Genomic DNA, 20,061 nt, shown 5'->3' on the forward strand with positions numbered 1-20,061 from the left:
CAGCTACTGTATCAAGGTCAAGGTAATCTTGTGTCTTTTCAGTCAGTATCAATTAAGTTAGCTGTGTCAACTGTGTTCAACACAGAGTCCCACACACACAGTTGAAAGAATTGTAGTATCCACATTTGTAGTCCATTCGGTTCCATGACTGTAAGAAAATGATGAAAATATTATTTAGAGGTGACTCTTCTAATTAGACAGTGTCTGCACAGAACCTCAATTGAAGCAGCAACTAAATAATATACTATATAATACACTTTAGATATTTAAATCTTGAATGATTTACCTCATAGAGAAATCCCACTGTCAGTCTCATCTCTTGACTGTTCATTCTCCTCTGTAAGCATCATCGTCCCTTTGCTCTTTATCTTTACTAACATTTTTGAAGTGACTTCGTAGTATATATCACAGGATGGAGGGGATGTGTGCGTGTGTGTGTGTGTGTGTGGGGGGGGGGGGTAATTAAGCAATTTAAAATTACAGACTACGCCTAGATTTCCGCTCTGTATTTCTAGATCTCTGTGTGTGACTCTGTGGACTTTCTTTATCATTAAGAATTCCTGTCACCCACGATTCTGTTTTAACAGGTAGGCCGTGTGTGGAGAAGGTTCATTATTAATAACATAGCCTATCAAAACGATTGAAAACAAAGTGGTAAAGAATGACACTGGCACAAGCTGATCTTCACTGCTGTTCACTCTTGCTTTTTCCGGTCCATGCTGGTAAAATAAACACTGAGGCTTTGCCAAAGCAACGGTGCAAAACATGATGTTAGAGAGAAGTGTAACAACATTTTCAGTTAATCAGGAAACTATGGTTGGTCAAATTAGACCCTGACAGGCCACCATAGTGTTGTGATGTTGTGATATTGTTTAGAACTTTTAAGAATATCTTAAAGCCATAGGCAACTACTGTTGCAAAATCGACTTGTTATGAAGTTGTGGCCCTGGGTGAAGCACTTTGTAACGTGTAAATGTAAACATTATTACCGGTATGTTAAAATGATCAGGTGATAAGCGTTGTATTACATCTATCTATTCCTTTTTTTTTAAAAAAATTTCACTGGGTTGTCTGCATGTATATCGTTTACATCTAAAACTCCAAGTGTATTACCAGCATCTGAAATAGTTTCTGGCTATATACCAACAGTGTGTCAAAGCAGTGAGAACCAAATATTTTTCTGATATCATCTTCAAAAATAGGAACACAGGAAACCTGTGAATATTGTCATCAGGCAGTTGCTGTGGTGCAAAATGACTAAAAGCCGCTTCTCCTTGTTTAGATTTTAACCTTGGCATCACTAGCAGTCCTCTAGACAGAGATCTAAGACATCTCACACTATTATATAACTCAAGCATATCAAGGATATATTTAAGGCCATCCTGTAAGATTTATTAAATAAGTAATTAACTTTAAAATTATTTCTGTGATTACTGGCAACCGTGATTTGAACTGGGGTGATGGACTACTTGGTTTTGGTCTGACTCTTGTGGTATCGTAATAATTTTGTGATAGATAAAAGATTTTTTAATTTTTTCCAAGTCTTCTTTTGTTTGCTTAAGGTTAAGCAGCCTTCTTTTAGGTTGCATTGCCTTGTCCTCTAAGACAGCAGCAACCTTGCACAATGCTTTTCCATAGGACCGGAGTCTTTTGTGACAGAGCTAGGTAAATCTGGATGTCATCGGCAAAATGTCAAAGATTGTGATAAGCAAGGTTGTTGCTGTGAAAAATGTGAACAAGTGGGTGCATGTACAGGTTTAACAGCAGGGGGCCATCAAGTAATCCTTGTGGGGCCTAACAGGTCAAGGGCATGCACTTTGAATTATATTCACAATAGTGACAAAAGAATCCCTGCTGTCTAAACAGGATCTCATCATTTTAAAATTGTTCCAGGAAAGCGAGCCCAGTCTTCCAGTGAAGAAATGTCAAAATGCGTTTATTTAAAGCAAATTTTTTTTATTATCTATGGCAAAAAAAAAGACCATTATAAGTATAAGGAGAAGGAGGAGGAGCAGTATAATTGCCACCAATGGACCATTCGGACACCACCTGCATACAAAAAAGAGAGACAGTTGTATCTGTATCTGTAAATGGGATAAAATGGATCACGTGGTTCTTTATACTAAAATGCAGTTTCTAATAGAGACCTTTGAATAGTGTGGAGTCTACACCGTAAACTATGAATTATTATACTGCAATTACCTGGGGTCATTCAGGAAAACTGAACGATGACTTAGTTGTACATCATATCTCCGATCAGATGTCAAGGGTCCATAGGGCTGAAACCACAGGCTCTCCTCCTGGTGTCGTATTTCTTCTGAAAACAGTAGAATTCTGATTTTAGTAAATCAAAATCACATGAAGATTTTAGAGATGATTATGATTCCGTATAGATGGTTTATGCTCATTTACCTGAGCTCCGCTGCCGGTCCAATCCAGCAGCAGTTAAATTGTCCCAAGATGAATTCTGACCTCTAGGTTGGTGGTTCCTATCCTGGAGGTCCGGAGCACAGGGTGCAGCAAGATAAATCAGAAGGTCATTAGAAGATTAATAGTATTAGAAGTTTAACAGTATAGAAGAGCAGATGAAAACAACATTTCAGATGTTTCTCTAATCTTTCCCCTTTTTCTTGAGAATTAACAATAATTTTTTTTTTTTTTTTTTTTAAAAGGTAAGGATCATTGAAAGACAATTGTAAAATACATAACATGAAAAATCACCAGGTACAGTAAATGTTCATTTTTGTATGTACTTACAGACGTTATGGGATAATTTTCATTATCATACAACACAACTCCATTCAAACCAGTGGGGTTGGTCTCACACTGGACCTATGATGGGGATGATAATAAACAGATCAGGAGTACAACACCCATTTTAATATACAATAACCGATATTTCAGTTAAGCCGACAATGTCAAAGATGTTTATTGTGTGTGTGTGTGTGTGTGTGTGTGTGTGTGTGTGTGTGTGTGTGTGAAACTGAAACAATGTAGAGTGACTATACAGCAGAAATGCTTAAGTACTAAAATGGAGGAATAATTATACTCACTGGAGGAGACGGCTCTACTTGTTGTATGAGTCTAACCTGAGTGTGAGACAGCAGGACAATGATATTTTAGAAGTTTGTTGTTTGACATTAACATTTATCTTCTAAAAGTCTGGCAGACTCAATGATGGGGCCCATAACAAAAACTCAACTTAAATATAATACACAATCACAAATAACCACAAATTTGCGTATATACTGTATTATACGTCACAAATTGTGTCAAGGGGGGTTCATGTTTTTAGCTTTTAACGCCCCATGACCTCATCATAGGTTTCTTCCGCCATGTTGGCATGAACAATATCAATTCCAGTTTGCCGTACGAAATAGACAAACTGTCCTCATTAACTGTAGCCGGACTAGAAAAGCCAGTTTGTTTAATCAAATGTTGTCATGAAAGAATATATTTTTATTGTCGCTTATTATTGTCGCTCAACAATAGACACGTGCTAACAGATTGGCTAGTTTTGTTAGTTATAAAAAATAACGTGTTGACTTACTGTTCATCTTCACTATTATATCAGTATAGGTACAGTAAAGACATACATAGGCATTTTAAACAATTAGATAACACCAAAAATCTTACCATTGCAGTGGTTTTGAGTTCCCTACAGATCACAGTCTTCTATTCTTTCTATTTTTAACTTGGCTACTGCAATGCTCACCGGATATGACATAAATGGTTCATTGTACACTCTCACATTACAACGCGAGATATTAAGCCTCGCCCTAATGTTGTTCCCATGTTTAAATTGTTTTACACTGAATTTGAATTAAAACAAAAAAGTTTAAGATCAGGTTTGTCACAATGTTAAATTAAGATCTGTGTAAGAAGGGAACTGAGGCTCATTCAGAATCATTGATATTGTTGATAGGCTGTATTCACAGCAGAAACGTCTACACTTGAGTGAGTTCTGGCTAAGCTATTGTTACATACATGTTCACGTATGTTCACAGCTATCTATAACTCTGTACCATTACTCGTTAGAGGGTATGATCTCTACCAACAGAATCCTCTTTGCTGCTCAGATTATTGGTGCTTCTCCAAAAAGGCAGAGCCTTTTCTGCCAAATCTTACTGTATAATCATCAATTGCAATAAGTGATCAATTCCTTATGTTTCCAACTAAACTGCAAGGGAAAAACCTCACCTCTGAAGAACTAAAACCAATCCACTGTACAGCACTGACGAATTTCAGCTTACCTGTGATGTCGAGTTGTATTTCTTGCACAATTAATCCAGTTCTCTTGTTGAAGAGTGATTGGAAATACACGGCTGTGTAAAAGGAGTGTCTGGTATGCCATGTGTTGTTGAATCTTTTTCTTGTCAGTTGCTTCCACTGAAACTAAAAAGAGTTTTTAAATAATATCCAAATTGTGTGTGATCTCTACATTGATCAAAGATGACAACCCAATGAGGACCACCACAGTTTTGTACAGTTCTGTGTTGTACTGCTAAAACATATTGCTCTCATTGCTTCATCTGTGACAGTTAATGTGTATAATCACTATTTTGTCATTTAAATCTTAGGTAGTCTTCCCTGCAGTACTGGTTGTAGCTGTTTTGGTCTCCTTCAACCTTTTAGTTCAGTATTTTGTAATATCTTTCCAGTTCAGCTTAGTTGCCATAACTTTGATTCCTACAGGAGCGATTGCAGAGTCCTCGTCTTGTCTCCATTCAGCCTGTCAGTACCAACAAAGTCAATCCTTTGAGTACTGTCCATATTCAGAATGATTCCATGGAAGATTCGGTCAAGTACTGACGTGTTGAACTTCAAGCAACCCAGAGCAGTCCTCAAAAAACCCCTGGAAGAATTGTTGTGTCCACATTTGTAGTCCATTTGGTCCCATGACACAAGAAAATTATGAAAATGTTAATGAGAAGTGAGTGTGGCTGGGAAGAAATGTAATTAATTTCCTTCTAAAATCCTGTAACCCTTTCTCAAGCTGAACTTGAGACTTAAAATCTACATGACTGCAATCCTTTTTGTATTGCTCATGAATGTGAGGACATGGTAATCCCTTAAAGATAATTAAAACCTACAAGTCACCACTTGTCATGCCAGGTGAATTCACATGCACCACCCTTCCTACTCAGTTCTCCCTGATGCCATGCAGATGCCACTACTTAAATCTACTATATTTACATCTGCTGGATGTTAACCTGGCCTCAGTTGCTGTTTCTACATCTGTACAGAAATCTGAACTATAAACTGTTCAGTTGAGATGAATTGTTCAATTCTGTCTGCATAACCTGTCATTCTAAACACATAAATAGATTTACCTCATAGAGAACTCCAGTTGTAATAAGTAGTCCATCAAGTTATGACAGTTTGACAGGGAGTGTCTCAGCAGTGTCATCTTCAGATCATAAAGAAAAACATCCACTTTTTAATTGCTGACTTCATTTGCTAAGTGGAATAAAGAGAAAACTCATTTGTTTGGCACTGGAATTCAACCTAAATATTGAAATTCAAATATTTTGATCACTGTCCAGCCCATGCTGAGAATGGCATGTTGTCACAACCTGTGGTGTCAAGCCACAAATAATCTAGTAGAGAGAGACACTGTTCATCTGAGTCACAGTCTTTGTGAAGCATCACTTGAATTACAATATGCTGAAAGGTTATGAAGATTTTCTTTTTACCAATAATGGCAAAAAAGAGAGGAACTGACTAGCCCAGTTTTAAGGCAATGTGGAAATGTGACAGATATTTCTTTTTTCTTTTGTTCTTGTGTTATTCTGTGCATCCTGTAAAGCACTTTGCGTCAACTGTGGTGTGTGTAAAGTGTTTATAAATAAAGTTCACTTGAGTTGTGGAAGGAGTGAATGTTGAGGAAGTGTGTAAAATATGGTCTGGGTGACGCCACCCATAGGTTTTTAAAGGGCTCAGTGTAGTCACCATTTTGGCAGTCCTGACTCTTCCGGCTCCATGCTGAAAAGCTGGACGCTTGTGTGACAGGCATAACACAACTGCAGCTATTAGAATTAAGCTCAGTAATAGGTCAGATTTACACTAGGTGTGCAAAATGAGCACTGACAACAGTCAATAGCATTGCTAGTGCTTACTAATGGGCACATTTGAAATATCTTTCATACCTTCTATTTATTGTGGTGTAACCACGTAGTTACATAAGTCTCAGAGGAAATAATTCTTGCATTTGTTTTGGCTGCTGTTTTGGAGAACCTGGGCTTCAGGGAATTCTTGCTATTCTGACCAGTACATCTGAAATCGGGTGTGATTGGGGTCATGCAACACATTTTTCCTGAAATACACAGATTTTGTCTTGAAATCCAAAGAGCATATGTTTGTGCACATTTGGTTTCAATGGGTCTGTAACTTTTTGATGTAAGCTTACAGTTAAGCATCATGGTAATTGTGGAAATTTGACTTCTGGTGAGCCAACAACAGTGTGTATGTCTTAATAAAGTCCAGCAGTGAGATTCAGAGTAGGGTGCTCCCAGGACAAAATTACTAGTCTGTTTAAGATTGACTCCCAGATTAAAACTGCATTTCTCAAATAGACCCTGTTTGACTGAAGTTCAAGATCACTAGTAGAAATGTAAATATGGATGATGCAAATGAACACTCATTATGGTTAGTTTGCTTCTGAAATATTTAATATTGTGGTCATGGTTATAGTGCTTTTCTTGTGTGTAACATTACCAACTGCTTGCACTAGGTGGAATGCAGGGGACTTAGTGTTATCTACCGCTGATCAACTATTCTCCTGCGGGACTGACTAATGTGTCTGTGCCACACCAAGAGGAAGTGATAAGGCTGATAATCAGAGTAAACACTGTGCAGACATGACTCAGGATCTCTTTGAATTACAGTTGTCATCATTCACACATAGTTCTGACCGAGTGTTCATCCATTGGACCAGAACTGTCTTTAGTTCGAGTTGTCAGTTGGAATAGAATGATCATATAGCACCTGCTGAAATGTGAGTAGATGTTCATATGGACGTGTAGAATAGAGTTAATAGAACTTAAATCTGCCCCCTTTGTACATTTGTAGAGTCTCTTACAGTGTGTGTGTATCGTCAGTGTGATCAATGTACTGTCCACTGTGCTTGATTCACATCTTATTTCACCTTCAAACCTAAGCTGTGTGACAAAATAGAAAACATGACAAGGCTGAAGAAAATGTAAAATGCATTTATTTATATTATAATAATCATAATCATCTTGAATTACAATTCACTGCATTCTAAGCTAAATGGACATCAGGGGTTTTGTTCAGTCTTCATCGATATTCTGACTCCCCCTGTGTACAAGAAGAGAGATTGTTTGTTAATGTAGGGTTACCTGTAGCTGTAATGTAACCAGAGGCTACAGATACAGATTTATTCGAAGAATACTTAATAATTTCAAACATTTGCATCTTTAAAACACATGCTGTTGGTTTCATGGGTTAATGTAAACTGCATTGATTATATATATTATATTTACAATCATAGTGGTCAAATATTGTTTTAAGCTATGACAAACTGTTGAGGACTATTGAGTTAATTATATATGACTTGAATTATGCCTACAAGAGAAACTACAAGCAACACTTGGCCACCGAGTTCATAAAATAATGGTTCTCTCCAGATATGGAGGTAGAAGTGAAAAGTTCAGAGAGTATTTGAAGTGATGAATAATTGAATGTTATCACAGTGATTTAAATCACAGCTCCACTCATAAACTTGTGTTGTGATTGTCTGCACTTTGCTCTTCCACTGCTCCACCCAAAGTCTCAATAACAAAGACTGATAGAAATATTATCAGATTGTAGATGATGAAAACAGAGTTATCAGTCAGTGATACTCTCCTTATCTTTACTTCTATCCTCCTCTGGTCTCCTCCATCTGAACAAATGAACTTAAACATATTGACATACTATGAATATTAATGAATACACAGTGCAGCAAAAAGGGTGTCCAGTCTGAACCTCAGCCTGCTAGCCTCTTCCCTGCTATTGGTTTGTTTGCCATGTGACCAATCAGCATTGGGTTTGTGAGCCTGCTTGTGCTGCTAGCTATTCTGCTACCTGCCTCTCCTGCCTGTTGTGCTCCGGCTACCCTGTTGCCTCATAACCTTTGAGCCTTTAATGAACTTAAATGTACTTGCCTGATGTGGTTGTCATGGCTCCCAACGTCAGACTCTATCAGCAGCCCAATGGGCTACAGTCTCAGCCATCAGGTCCACCTGAACCCTAGCCTTTGAGAGCACATGATCCACAATCGTCTCAGCTGCCCGGGGCCCCAAAGTCTCAGGCATCCAAGGTTGCAGGGTCTGAACCATCCATGGATTCAGAGCGTCAAACACTAAGGTACAGAGGCCATTAGCTGTACTACGCAGCAGAACCTCAACCAGCCGGCTTCTCCAGGTCTGCGTTGGGTGCACAGGCTGACGCTCTGCCTGATGTTCTCCGCCATCCTCGTTGGTCCTGTTGGCCCTGAAAACAGACAGCAGGGAGTCAGTTAACAGGACTGAAGAATGATTATTCATGGTGTTTAGATGGAGATCAAACTGATAGACAGACTTTAGGTAAATGTTTAAATGAATCCGTTGCACAAGGCTTTTTCTTTATTATCTTAGACAGTTGCAATCCTGCAAAGGTACAGTTATTTCATGCTTTGAATGGGTCCATTGGGTTCTGGAGGTGTGATTACAATAACTGTGCAGGTTGGTGTGACCTGTGGTGGTGGGTCCCTGTGTAATATATTTTCATTAGGCCCAAAATCATTGGTGGCGCCCCTGCTTGTTCCTCAACATTGTTAACAAACCACAAATTATGAGCCATGTTTTCTATTTTCATGTCATGTGGTGCCACTGGTCAGCAGGTGTCACTGATTGTTACCATGGAAAGTTGGAAGAACTGTTAAGACTTAGGCCTAACAGTCTGACAATCTCTTTGTGAAACGGACACCTGGTATAAATTATATAACACTGAGTTTGGCTTTTGGGATAAAAACCACTTGGTTCTTTATATTAAAAGGTTGTCTCTAAAGAGACCTTCAAGTACTGTAGAACCCAATGTCTACACTGTAAAGTAACTACCTGGTGGCAGTCTCTGTGTCTGTGGTTACAGTCAAGTGCCCACGGGGCTGGTTCTCCTCCTGATGTTGTATCTCTTCTGAAAACCGTTGAATTCTGATTTTAGTAAATTAAACTCACATGAAGAAGAGATTTTATAGATTATTATGAAGCTGTTTAGTCAGATGTATAGTTGTGCTCATTTACCTGAACTCTGCTGCTGCTCCAATCCTCCCCTGGCAGCAGTTGAGTGGTCCAGAGACAAATCCTGATTTCTTGTCTGGTCATTCCCATCCTGGGGAGCAGGAGCACAACAGGGGGCAGCAAGATAAATCATTAGATGATTAACAGTATAGGAGAGCAGATGTTCTTTTCATCTTTTCTTTTTTCTTGTGAATTACCAATAATTGTTTGGTTTTTTTAAGTATTTTTGGGGGGTTTTATTGCCTTTATGATAGTGACAGCTGAAGACAGACAGGCAGAGAGAAGGGATGACACGCGGCAAAGGGCTGCAATTCTAACATGGAAAAAAAACAAGAAAGAAACATTTTTCATTTAGCTGGGCACAACCAGTAGAGGTATTCCACCAGTGACAAGGGTTCAGAAGTGGACCTTTCTTTGTTTTTAGAGGTAAAAGAGGGTGGGAAACATTCCTCTTACTCAGTGAGCCACCCAACTCTTCTTCTGGAATAAGATGATACAACATACAGTCTGGGTAAATCTTCTGGGTAAAAGGATTCTTGCCAGTTTAAAGCAATCCAAATGTTTCAGAGGTTAATGTATAATATAAAAAAAGCCCTCTAAAAGCTCATGTTTTTAGCTTTCATATAACGTAAATCCCCTCTTCAATGACTCAAGCTCTGCGAATAGACAGAATGTCACATGGTCACGCACTCCCCAATATCTCTATGTAAATATATCTGCGGGGAATGATGAGGTCGGAAACCTAGACGCTAAAATCTAAATATGCTATACTGCTTAATAATCATTCCAAACGTGAGTTGGCTGACTGAACTGCTGGTTACTGCTGTCAAATAAAGTCAAGCCAATTTCATTCATTAAGTCCAAATCACAATTTTCCCCAGGAGACTTCAACACCCTCTGTCCTTCCTTCATGTGTACAGAACAAACCAACAAAATCATGTTGTATCCAAATTTTGATGACAGAATTTCTGATACATGTGGATTATAAAATATATGTGAAAAATGTGGATCCAGGAAGAAAGTGTTTAACTTACAGTGTCACCAAGTGGGACAAGTATCATGTGGGTTTCTGTAGTTGTGACAAAATGTTAAAAAATACACATAGCAGTTTGAAAAGCTCTCCGTGCTCTCTGGGGAAATATTATTATTTCCCTATACGAAAAATTACATTTTAACATAACGTGTGTAAAAACATGAAACTCAAGAAACACAAGATAAAGCGCACCATGTGTCAACAGTCTTCTTGTCACAAGTTACAAACGGCCATCTTAAAACATGCTTAGGCATGGTTTTTTATCTTTCAGTATCTTTTTATGAATTTAACTAAACACACTGTCAGAAAATCTGAAGACCAAGTTCAAGTATAAATTGAACTTTTAGTAATGAATGCCCAGGAAGAGGACTGACCACATAGACAGGGGAAACAGACAAACACAAATTCCAACTATAGAGAGAGGATGGAAGACGAAGAATCTTAACTCTGCTGGGGGACGATAATCCAGATCTAAACTTCAGGTTGTGGCACCGGCAGTCTGGAGAGAGAGGTTCAGATGATGGTCCAGTAGAAGGACCAATTTGGGGTTCTGTTGATTTGTTTTGTACAGAGGCCTGTAAAAAGATGACACTGAATATTTAAACTGTTGCAACAGCTGCACCTTGACACAAATCACGCACAGCTTCTCACAACATCTTGAAGCCATCCAAACATTCTAAACCTAGATAGAGAAACGGTAAAGTTTCTATCAGAATGACTTCATATTGAGATAAGGGATCCCCATAAGGCTGAACATTTTCTGACTGACTGAAATACCCTGGGCTACCACTTAGGTAATTTGACACCTCCAGACCATTCCACGACTGGAGGAAGACTGAAAATGCTTACCTCTGGTTTCATAGCTGTGTCGTGATTTTGGTGTAGCGTAATAACTACATTGTGTCCTCGTCTAATTTGCGGAAACACGGTTTTGTGTATGGTCACATCCCACAATCTGAAATGAGAGTCGGCTAAATTTGCTGTGCTGACATTTTTTAAAAACTAAACTTGCAGAATCATTTCCTGTTTCAGTTAGCATCAGAGAACAAAGCCAACATTTACACAGACAGCAGGTATGAATTTGGAATAGTATTATGGCAACAAAAAGTTTCTAACATCATCAGGTAAACCTATCACGCACCATAAGTGTGTCTATGCTTCCAAACAGGTTGCTGTAGTATGTATAAATGGTAATACAGAAGCAGATGTAGCAGTTAAAAAAAAGAAGAAGTTACATGCAAATGGATTTAATTGAACACGTAATGAAGGGAAGACGTATTGTATGGTCATTGCTGATATGCACAGTTAGTGGTGGAGGCTTTTGCAACCGCAAAACAGAATAGATCATTCCTAAATGGGGAATTCCAGGTAAATTAAGCAGTGATGATGGGGCTCCTTTTGTTACTGAAGCACTGAAGATTTTGGCGAGTACCTTCGTATTAATCTTAAACAACACCGTGCTCATCTTCAAGCTAGTGCAGGTGAAATGGAAAGAGAGAATAAAACACTGAAAATCAAACTTGCTAAAGCCCTGCCCATTTTTTAACTGTTGATCTGTTGATCATTTATATTCATTTATATTGAGTACGGTCTAGACCTGCTCTGTTTGAAAAGTGTCCTGAATTCTGCAAGAAGTAGAAGTGGGCATAGTCTTTTTTTAGTCCTTTTGATTTGGCAGACCACTCAACACCAGGATTGGTTCCGTGCTTAGTTTGGTAAAGCTTATGAAATATTTAATATTGTGCATTTCCAGGCTGAATGAGACTCAACAATCGGCTGTCTTTCTCCAGAATGACTGGACCCACCTTTAAAGTTATAAACCTGAAGATCTGCTTTAATGGAAGTATTTCACATTTTAGTTTGACTCCTTTTAAATTTCTAATATTCAGGTCAGCATATTACATGTTCTATTTCAGTCAGACAACTCACGTTTGAAATGTTTATTATCGATTTTGGCGTCTAGGCTCCGACCTCATCACTCCTCGCAGATATGTTTACATAGAGATATTGGGGAGTGATGAGCAAATACCTTAACCCCCAGTCGGAGCCTACAGGTGGATGCTGGGATGGTGGTGGGGCTTACAGCGCAGCAGGCAGCAATAACTTACAGAGTAGCAGCGACTTGATGCAAGGCAACAGCGGCATTGACAAAGCAGAGGGAGAGCTGGGATATTTTGCAGCTTAAATAGACCACTAGATTGGAAGGGTGGCTTGGTTAGTGATTATGGAATAAGGCATGTCATGTGTGTATAGTAGCGCAGCTCGAGTTGTCTGCCTGAACTAGCTCGCAGGCTCCGCTCCATATGTGAAAAACATAAGAATCAACAACAATTTAGATATAGCTATAGATAGTTAGCTCCACAAAAAGCTAGTAAGTGGACCTTAGTTAAAATTTTGTTCATTTCACATACATAAATAGGCAGCTGTCTACCCTATGTACAGTGCACTGTGGTTAATTACAGAGGACAGCCAAAATAATTTGGCATGTCGGTTTGGTGTCCTTTATTAATGTTTAAAACATTAACTGTTTGGTCCCATTATGATCATGATTTCAGCTATGTGCACCTTAGCCACAAATCAATTCCTACCAATGATTTATAGGCACATAAGTCATTTTTGCAGTCCTTCCGTCTCTGAAACTGCCGAAAGCATCTTAGCAGTAAGGTCATTTGGTTTCATGGTAAGTTAATGGACCAAAAATGATCTCACACTACAGCCATTAGGAAACTCTGCCAAGACTTCAGAACATCTTTTTGTCCTACTGTAAGTCATGAGGAAATAAAACTGATGGTCACTGATACACAGAGTGCTTAACTCAAATCTAATAAGTGAAGAAATGAATGAAAAAGAAAATGAACAAAATTAACTGTTTTAGAGAAATCTGTCCTAACCAAATCTGACAATAAATATGAGAGAGTGGGCAAGTTTATAATCAGTCTTGAAACTCAAAACCATTGCTATATATAAAGTCTCCAAGCCTCTTAAATAAACTATTAAAACCTCTTCACATTTACTGAGAGGGCTGACTGTGCCAGTTACTCTGGCTAATAAAAGCAAAGAAACAATTACATTCCTTCCCCTGATAACCTCAGAATGATTTCCTTCCCTCTGCTCTGTTATCTGAGTTTGCCTTCTTCTGACAGGAAATATGGTTTACTTTGATCTGGCTTTTCGCCTTGCTGTGTTATGACTGTATGACCACATGGAGAGTTGTTTTTACAGAACATATGGACGTTTTTTTTTCTTAAAGATTGTTTTTAGCTTCCTAATATGTATTGTGTCTATATTGTAATTATTTACAGTCCTGCTCATCATTATTGGCACCCCTTCATTTTTTGCATAACCTCTACAATATCTTCAGAAATAAATAGAAATGTACCAAATTTATATCATCAGGATCTTTTAATTGGAGGTCCAAAGTAATTTAACAAAGAAAATTGTATTTTCAACTTACATATTGTAATTTCAAAGAAGAAACAGAAAAAACAGCATGTGCAGCCATAATGGCATCCCTCTTTAATATTTGGTTGCACACCCATTGGCAGTGATGACAGCCTGCAAACATTTCTTGTAGCCATCTATAAGCTTCTTGCACTTCTCAGCTGGTATTTTCTCCCACTCTTTCTTTGCAAATTGTTCAAGCTCTTGAATGTTTCTTTTCCCCAATGGCAGATTTCAGCTCATACCAAAGATTTTCAATCGGATTGAGATCAGGACTCATTGCTGGCCATTTTAAAACAGTCCATTTTTTCCTTTTCAACCATTCCTACGTGCTTTTGGATGTGTGCTTTGGGTCTTTGTCTTGCTGGAGGACCCATGATCTTCGACTCAAACCAAGTTTTCTTACACTGGGTAGGACATTTCGCTCTAAAATCTCTTGATAATTCTCTGATTTCATGATTCCTGTGATACGGTCAAGGCCTCCAGTACCAGATGCAGCAAAGCAGCCCCAAAGCATTACGGACCCTCCACCATGCTTAACTGTTGGTAGGGTGTTATTTTCCGTGTAGGCTTCATTGCGCCATCTGTAAACAAACTGTTGGTGTGCATTGCCAAAAAGTTATATTTTTGTTTCATCTGTCCACAGAATATTTTCCCAGAAGGATTGTGGTTTGTCCAGGTACTCTTTGGCAAAGATTAGTCATTCCTTTTTATGTCTTTTCCTCACCAATGGTGTCTTCCTTGGCCTTCGCCCATGAAGCCCTGTTTGGTTTAGTGTGCGGCGTATGGTACTTGTTGAAACCATGATCCCAGACTGTTCCAGGTTGGCCTTAAGGTCTTTGGATGTTTGACGTGGTGTTTTGCTTCGAAGACTTCTCTCATCAATTTTTCTCTTTCCCCCACGTCCAGGGAGGTTCTTGACAGTTCCATGCTTGGCAAACTTCTTGATAACATTACGCACTGTTGTAACAGGGATACCAAGGTATTTGGAGATGGCCTTATACCCTTTGGAGGTCTTGTGTTTGGTAATTATCGCACTGAGCTAACATACTTGATGTTGAGATATTAAGATAAGAATTCCCCATGTGGGTTTTTTAAACTGGTTTACGTGATGGGGCAAATGCATAAACCTTGCACTAAATATTTAAACCAAACATGATATACGAATCCCTCCTTGATCATTGACAACATGTAAAATGTAGGAGACAATGGGCCACAGGCAGGATGAACATCAAAAAGAGTCTGAACACTCCCAATAAGCAGGAGATATTTACCATAACACACACACATACAGTATACAGTCAAAACTGGTTTTGCTCTTAGTCTGGCTGCAGTTTTTTTGCTTTAAAGCATAAAGAATAAATAAAAAATGGCCAGATATTAATCAGCAAAAATACTAAAGCCATGGTGTTTGAAGTATAAATATTGTGCGCAGAGAAGAGGCTCACATCATGTACCAGCATTAACAGCAATTATATTTGATCAGACTGACTGTCTTTCTCTGCCTCCTTTTGTAGTTGGACTGTTTTAAATGCATCGTACATTAGCCATATACTCTTTCCTCCAGAGAGGCAATTAATTCCATATATTTGTCTGTGAAAAGGGAATAAAATCAGTCTGTCTTCTTTTGGGTTGTTCTTCCTGTACAGTTTGCTGCTCCTAGGAGCTGAGGCCACCTGCTGGATACTCTTAACACACTAATGTGATTTGGCAAGCAGAGATTTGTGAGCTGTAACAGCCATATGAATAATAAATGAATAAATAAATGTTTTCTTCCAGCTTGACATCAATTAAGTGTGTTTTTTCAGTTGCTAATCAAACACATTATTTCAAGTTAATTAAATGTAATTCCAGAAAAACATCCAGTTTAACTGAGGTTGCATGCTGTCACGTTGAAGCAGTTTAATGCTGGTGTACATGGACTCTTGTGCAGAAAGTGGTCTTTGTAGTATAGTTTGCTCAATTAAGTTCTATCACTTGTAATTCTATTGCACTTCCTGCTTTGAAATGTGCAGTTAGAAAACCAAGAACTAAACACAAGGCCCGCATTAGTGGCAGATTTGAAGGTTAAATCTGTGTGTCTTGGGGGGTGATGCAGTCCCCAGGCTTCACACCTGCTAATCAGTAAACCAGAAAGAAGACATATGGGCATTAATGGGAATGTGGTACCTTTCTTTCCCCCTGGGGACACACTTTAACAGAGTCAGAGGATTTGGGGATCCTAGACTTGGCAGTTGGTCTTATAGGCAATGCGTACTTTTGGACTTGAGAGAGTTTCTTCCTCTCCTACAGTCTGGCTGCAGCAACAAAGAGAGGAACTGGTTCCATCTGCATATGTTCCTGTTTTTAGTTTCAGCGTTTAAACTGGAGCAGCCTCTCTGTTGAAGTCATTAATGGGAGAACTATGGAGTTAGATTTGTGTCTTTATTACATGCGAGAAAATAAATGATCTGAGAGAAAAAAAAATGTTTGAGAGAAAAAGTTATCACACTGATAGCAAAAAAGCTTCTTATGAGAGAGAAAAAAATATTTGAGAGAAAAAGTTTTCATACCAATAGCAAAAAGTAATAATATTTGAGACTAAAAAAAGTTTTGAGAGAAAGTATTTTCTCATAGAACATAAAAATATATAAATTTTAAATTTTAAAAATTATTTCTGAGGAAAAAAAATCTCTCTCAAAATACTTTTTTTTAACTCTCAAATATATATTTTTTTGCTATCTGTGTGAAAACATTTTCTCTCAAAAAAAAATTATTTCTCTCAAAACGTTTTTCTTCTCTCTCTCAAAGCCTAAGTCTTTGCTCTCGATGCACTGCCTTAGTTGAGCATGGAGACTCCAATGTTTGGGTAAGATGATGACACACACAACTCGATGGGTAGCTAGCTGAGCAAGTTGGTAATCAAAATCATTCCCATGATAGAAACGACTGTCTAGCCTTAACTGATAACCCCGTCCAACCCATCATAAACCTAACTACAGTGTTTCCCATCCATAGACAAATGTGTGGCGCAGCGCCACAGAGTCAATATCAAGGGCCACAAATTGATTCCTTTTTTTTCCCCCAATGCAATTTTGAAATATAAATATCGTTCCGTTCATTCATCTCGGTAATTCTTAACATGAAACTTAAAAGACAGGTCTTCCTCCAACATAAAGTCCAGGTATTTGTATGAGCAAACTAATTCTACTGGCCTGCCCTGTAATGTATGGAGTTGGGCCAAGAAATGAAACCAGGCAGGGTTCTGGTAAAAATGTTTTTAGTTGTCTTCTCTTAACATATTTTATTTTAAATGTAGGTTCGAATTATAGCTTACTGTTCTTAATACCTTTATTTTGAAAACCGGAAGTGAATATGCTGTAAATTTAAGTGCGGCTGATTTGACCACGGATATCACAGTCCTTATCTTGAGATCTCAAATTAATTATATCGTTATCTCGGGAAAACAAAGTTTCGTTATCTCGAGATCTCGAGATAATTAACTCGTTATCACGGAAAATGGACGAAATAAAATGTATGAATACATTACGTACAAAAAAGGATTTTGAGAGATTTTTTTGTCAGAAATAATTTTAAAAATTTCAAATTTATATTTTTTTATGTTCTATGAAATACTTTCTCTCAACATTTTTTTAGTCTCAAATATTATTATTTTTTGCCATAAAATGCTTTTTTGCTATCAGTGTGATAACTTTTTTCTGAAATATGTTTTTTTCTCAGATCATTTATTTTCTCGCATGTAATAAAGACACAAATCTAACTCCTAGAGAACCACATGGTTTTGCCCTTTGGCTGGTTAGGGATAAACTGCTCCTTAAACCTGAAACCATGAGCCTCTATATTACCTACATGAACTGAAGATTGGCCATTTCTGTTTAGTTATTTTCTCAGTGTCCGAACTATACCATGGCTTTTGGGGAGAGCTAATTTTTTTTTTTGGGGGGTCACACAGAGGTCTGACTGTGACTTACAGAGTGCTGGCTACAAAACAGAGTAATGAATAATGTTGATTGGGCACACAATCTGAGTGAGACTAAGAAAGTTAGTTTTCTTCTGGTCTTTTAGTTACAGCGAGTGAAGTTCATGATATTGTGCCACCACGCCTCGATGGTGATGGCAAGAATAACATGCATGCTGGTATCTTTATTAAAGTGAATTATGATCCATTATGATGAAGATACAGAAAAATTAAAAGTTAGTTAGCACCCTGCGTATTCTTAATGCTTGCCACCATGGGTCTGGTTTGATTCCCATGAATCAGATGAAACCAGGTGGTGGAAACACTACCGCTTTGGTCCACAGGGGCCGCCAGAATCAATACAAAATGAAAGTTCCTTGTAGCTGCTTATGTTTGCTACAAGACATGATTACAGGACACACGGTATAGCTCCTATTGAATCAATGCCCAGGTCAATGATTGGAAGTCTTTGAGCACCAATATATATGTTTGTGTTTGAGAGTGTGTACACAGAGAACACAGAAGCATTTTACAAGACCCAAGCCACATATAAAGTTAGTTATAAATAAAATGTTCAATACCGTCTATAACGCGCCTGTCTAGGGGGAAGGAGCGCAACATAAATATATGAAGAAAATGAACCAATAATCCTACCCCGATCCAACGAACAACTAACACAGTGTTAACAATCAATTGAAGTGATTTATTTACAAACACGTGAACAAAGTGCAACAAAACCAACAACAAACTTCAGGGTGAACCAAGGCCAAAACAACAAACAAAACAGAGCTAACTTTCTCAAACAAAAATCCTGACTAATCCCTATTTAATATAAAGCAAAAGACAAAGTTACTAAACCTAACTCCCTAACCTAATGAAAAACAGGAGAAAAGCAGTTCAAAGAAACTGGCAGCACACCCCTACAATACTCACTATATACAACAACCATAAGAAAACAAAATCTGATACTATCTTAACAATTGGCCAACCACCATGCTATTTCAAAAACACTCTCTATACCACCGAGGACAGAAGGATGCTGCTGCTGAGGGTTCTGTCAAAGACTTCTGTGCGGCTAGATGTTTCTGATGTTGTGGCTGTCCCTGGGAGAACCAACCAGCAGGCGACACTCCACCAGCCGAGCCCACGTCATTGACCAGTCAGAGGGAACCTACGGGTTGTCGTCAAAGATCTCGCACACGACAGGCGGCACACTCCTGCAGAGAAACAGGGACAAAAATACCAAACACAACACCAGCCAAATGATCTGGCTCACTTAAAAGATATGGAATTCCCATCACTACTTCTCTCCCCTGGTGATAAAAAAAATCAATTAATGCAGCTTTAAGCAACCAAAGACACAGCAGGGACAACATATTCTGTCCAGAGAATTAATGCTCACCCCGATCTTAATGAGTAGCAGATTGTTTCCGAAACAACCAAAGGGCAACAAGATTATCTGCACAGCTGCATCAACCCACTCTGATGTTGAGAAACAGTTGGAGACCAAACCATAATAACCTCAGCCTTAAACTGATGCTATATGTATGAGTTGTGTCCTGCTGATTGAACGACAAAAGAATCGCTGTGCATGCATAGAAGCTAAAGAAGCCAGTCTCTGGAAACCTTTCTTTCCCTTCAAACTTTTTCTATCTAGGGTCCTGCCTTCCTTTCATTATACCTATTTTTCTTCTTCCTTGCCTTTTCTGCCCTCTCTTGTTCTGTGTCTGTCAGCCTTGAGACTGCAGGGCATCAGTAAGAGCCAGCGTACACCCAGACAGTGGGAGCTGCCCCTGTTACTTTCATCTCAGCAGACGGACGTAAAGACAGACACAGTTTGGCAAGATTCTTTCAACAAAAAGGCAGAGAAATGTGTTCCTTTTCTGCAAAAAGAAGTCAAAACTCAGAGGACGTAGACAAGCAGGAGAGTTTTTATATCTGTCAAGTCCCCTGAGGTCTCTACTTCGAAGCAAGTTCAACATACCCAGGGTGTCTTTTCATTATCTGGCTTCACTTACCCTAACAGCCGTGATCTAAACCGTCACACGGCTCCTGTAATAGCTATGAGTTGCATATCAGTTTAGAAGTGGCTTTGACCTCATTGCAGCATGGACTCAGCCTTGATATATGGGGCGCCAGCTCTACCAGGTGAGCCACCATGAACCCCAAAGGTGCACCTTATACTTGCTTTAGTGGGTATCTTTGAATAATTGTAAAATTAATTTGCTTATTGACGTTGTCACATGGAAACATTAAGCTGGTGAGTGTCTGTATTTGTTTCTGATTAGAACTCAAACTGCCGGCCCAGTGGCCTTTTCCTGCCCTCCCTCCCCCTACCTCTGGCTATG

At 38.6% G+C, this 20,061-nt stretch overlaps 1 long non-coding RNA gene across 2 annotated transcripts; it reads right to left on the bottom strand.

Moving 5' to 3' along the window:
• Positions 1 to 1,564: 1,564 nt before the first annotated feature.
• On the bottom strand, positions 1,565 to 5,376 carry LOC127365210 (uncharacterized). Of its 2 annotated transcripts, XR_007885159.1 has the most exons (7): positions 5,334 to 5,376; positions 4,254 to 4,855; positions 3,054 to 3,089; positions 2,758 to 2,832; positions 2,413 to 2,494; positions 2,203 to 2,317; positions 1,909 to 2,049 (listed from the first exon to the last, which is right to left on the bottom strand). It is a non-coding gene; the product is annotated as an uncharacterized LOC127365210 (long non-coding RNA). The 2 variants fall into 2 exon arrangements; XR_007885157.1 differs by lacking the exon at positions 5,334 to 5,376 and having other exon boundaries at positions 1,565 to 2,049; positions 4,254 to 5,326.
• Between the last annotated feature and the right edge of the window lie 14,685 nt (positions 5,377 to 20,061).

This window comes from Dicentrarchus labrax, unplaced genomic scaffold, assembly GCF_905237075.1.
Source record: "Dicentrarchus labrax unplaced genomic scaffold, dlabrax2021, whole genome shotgun sequence".
Classification (NCBI taxonomy): domain Eukaryota; kingdom Metazoa; phylum Chordata; class Actinopteri; family Moronidae; genus Dicentrarchus; species Dicentrarchus labrax.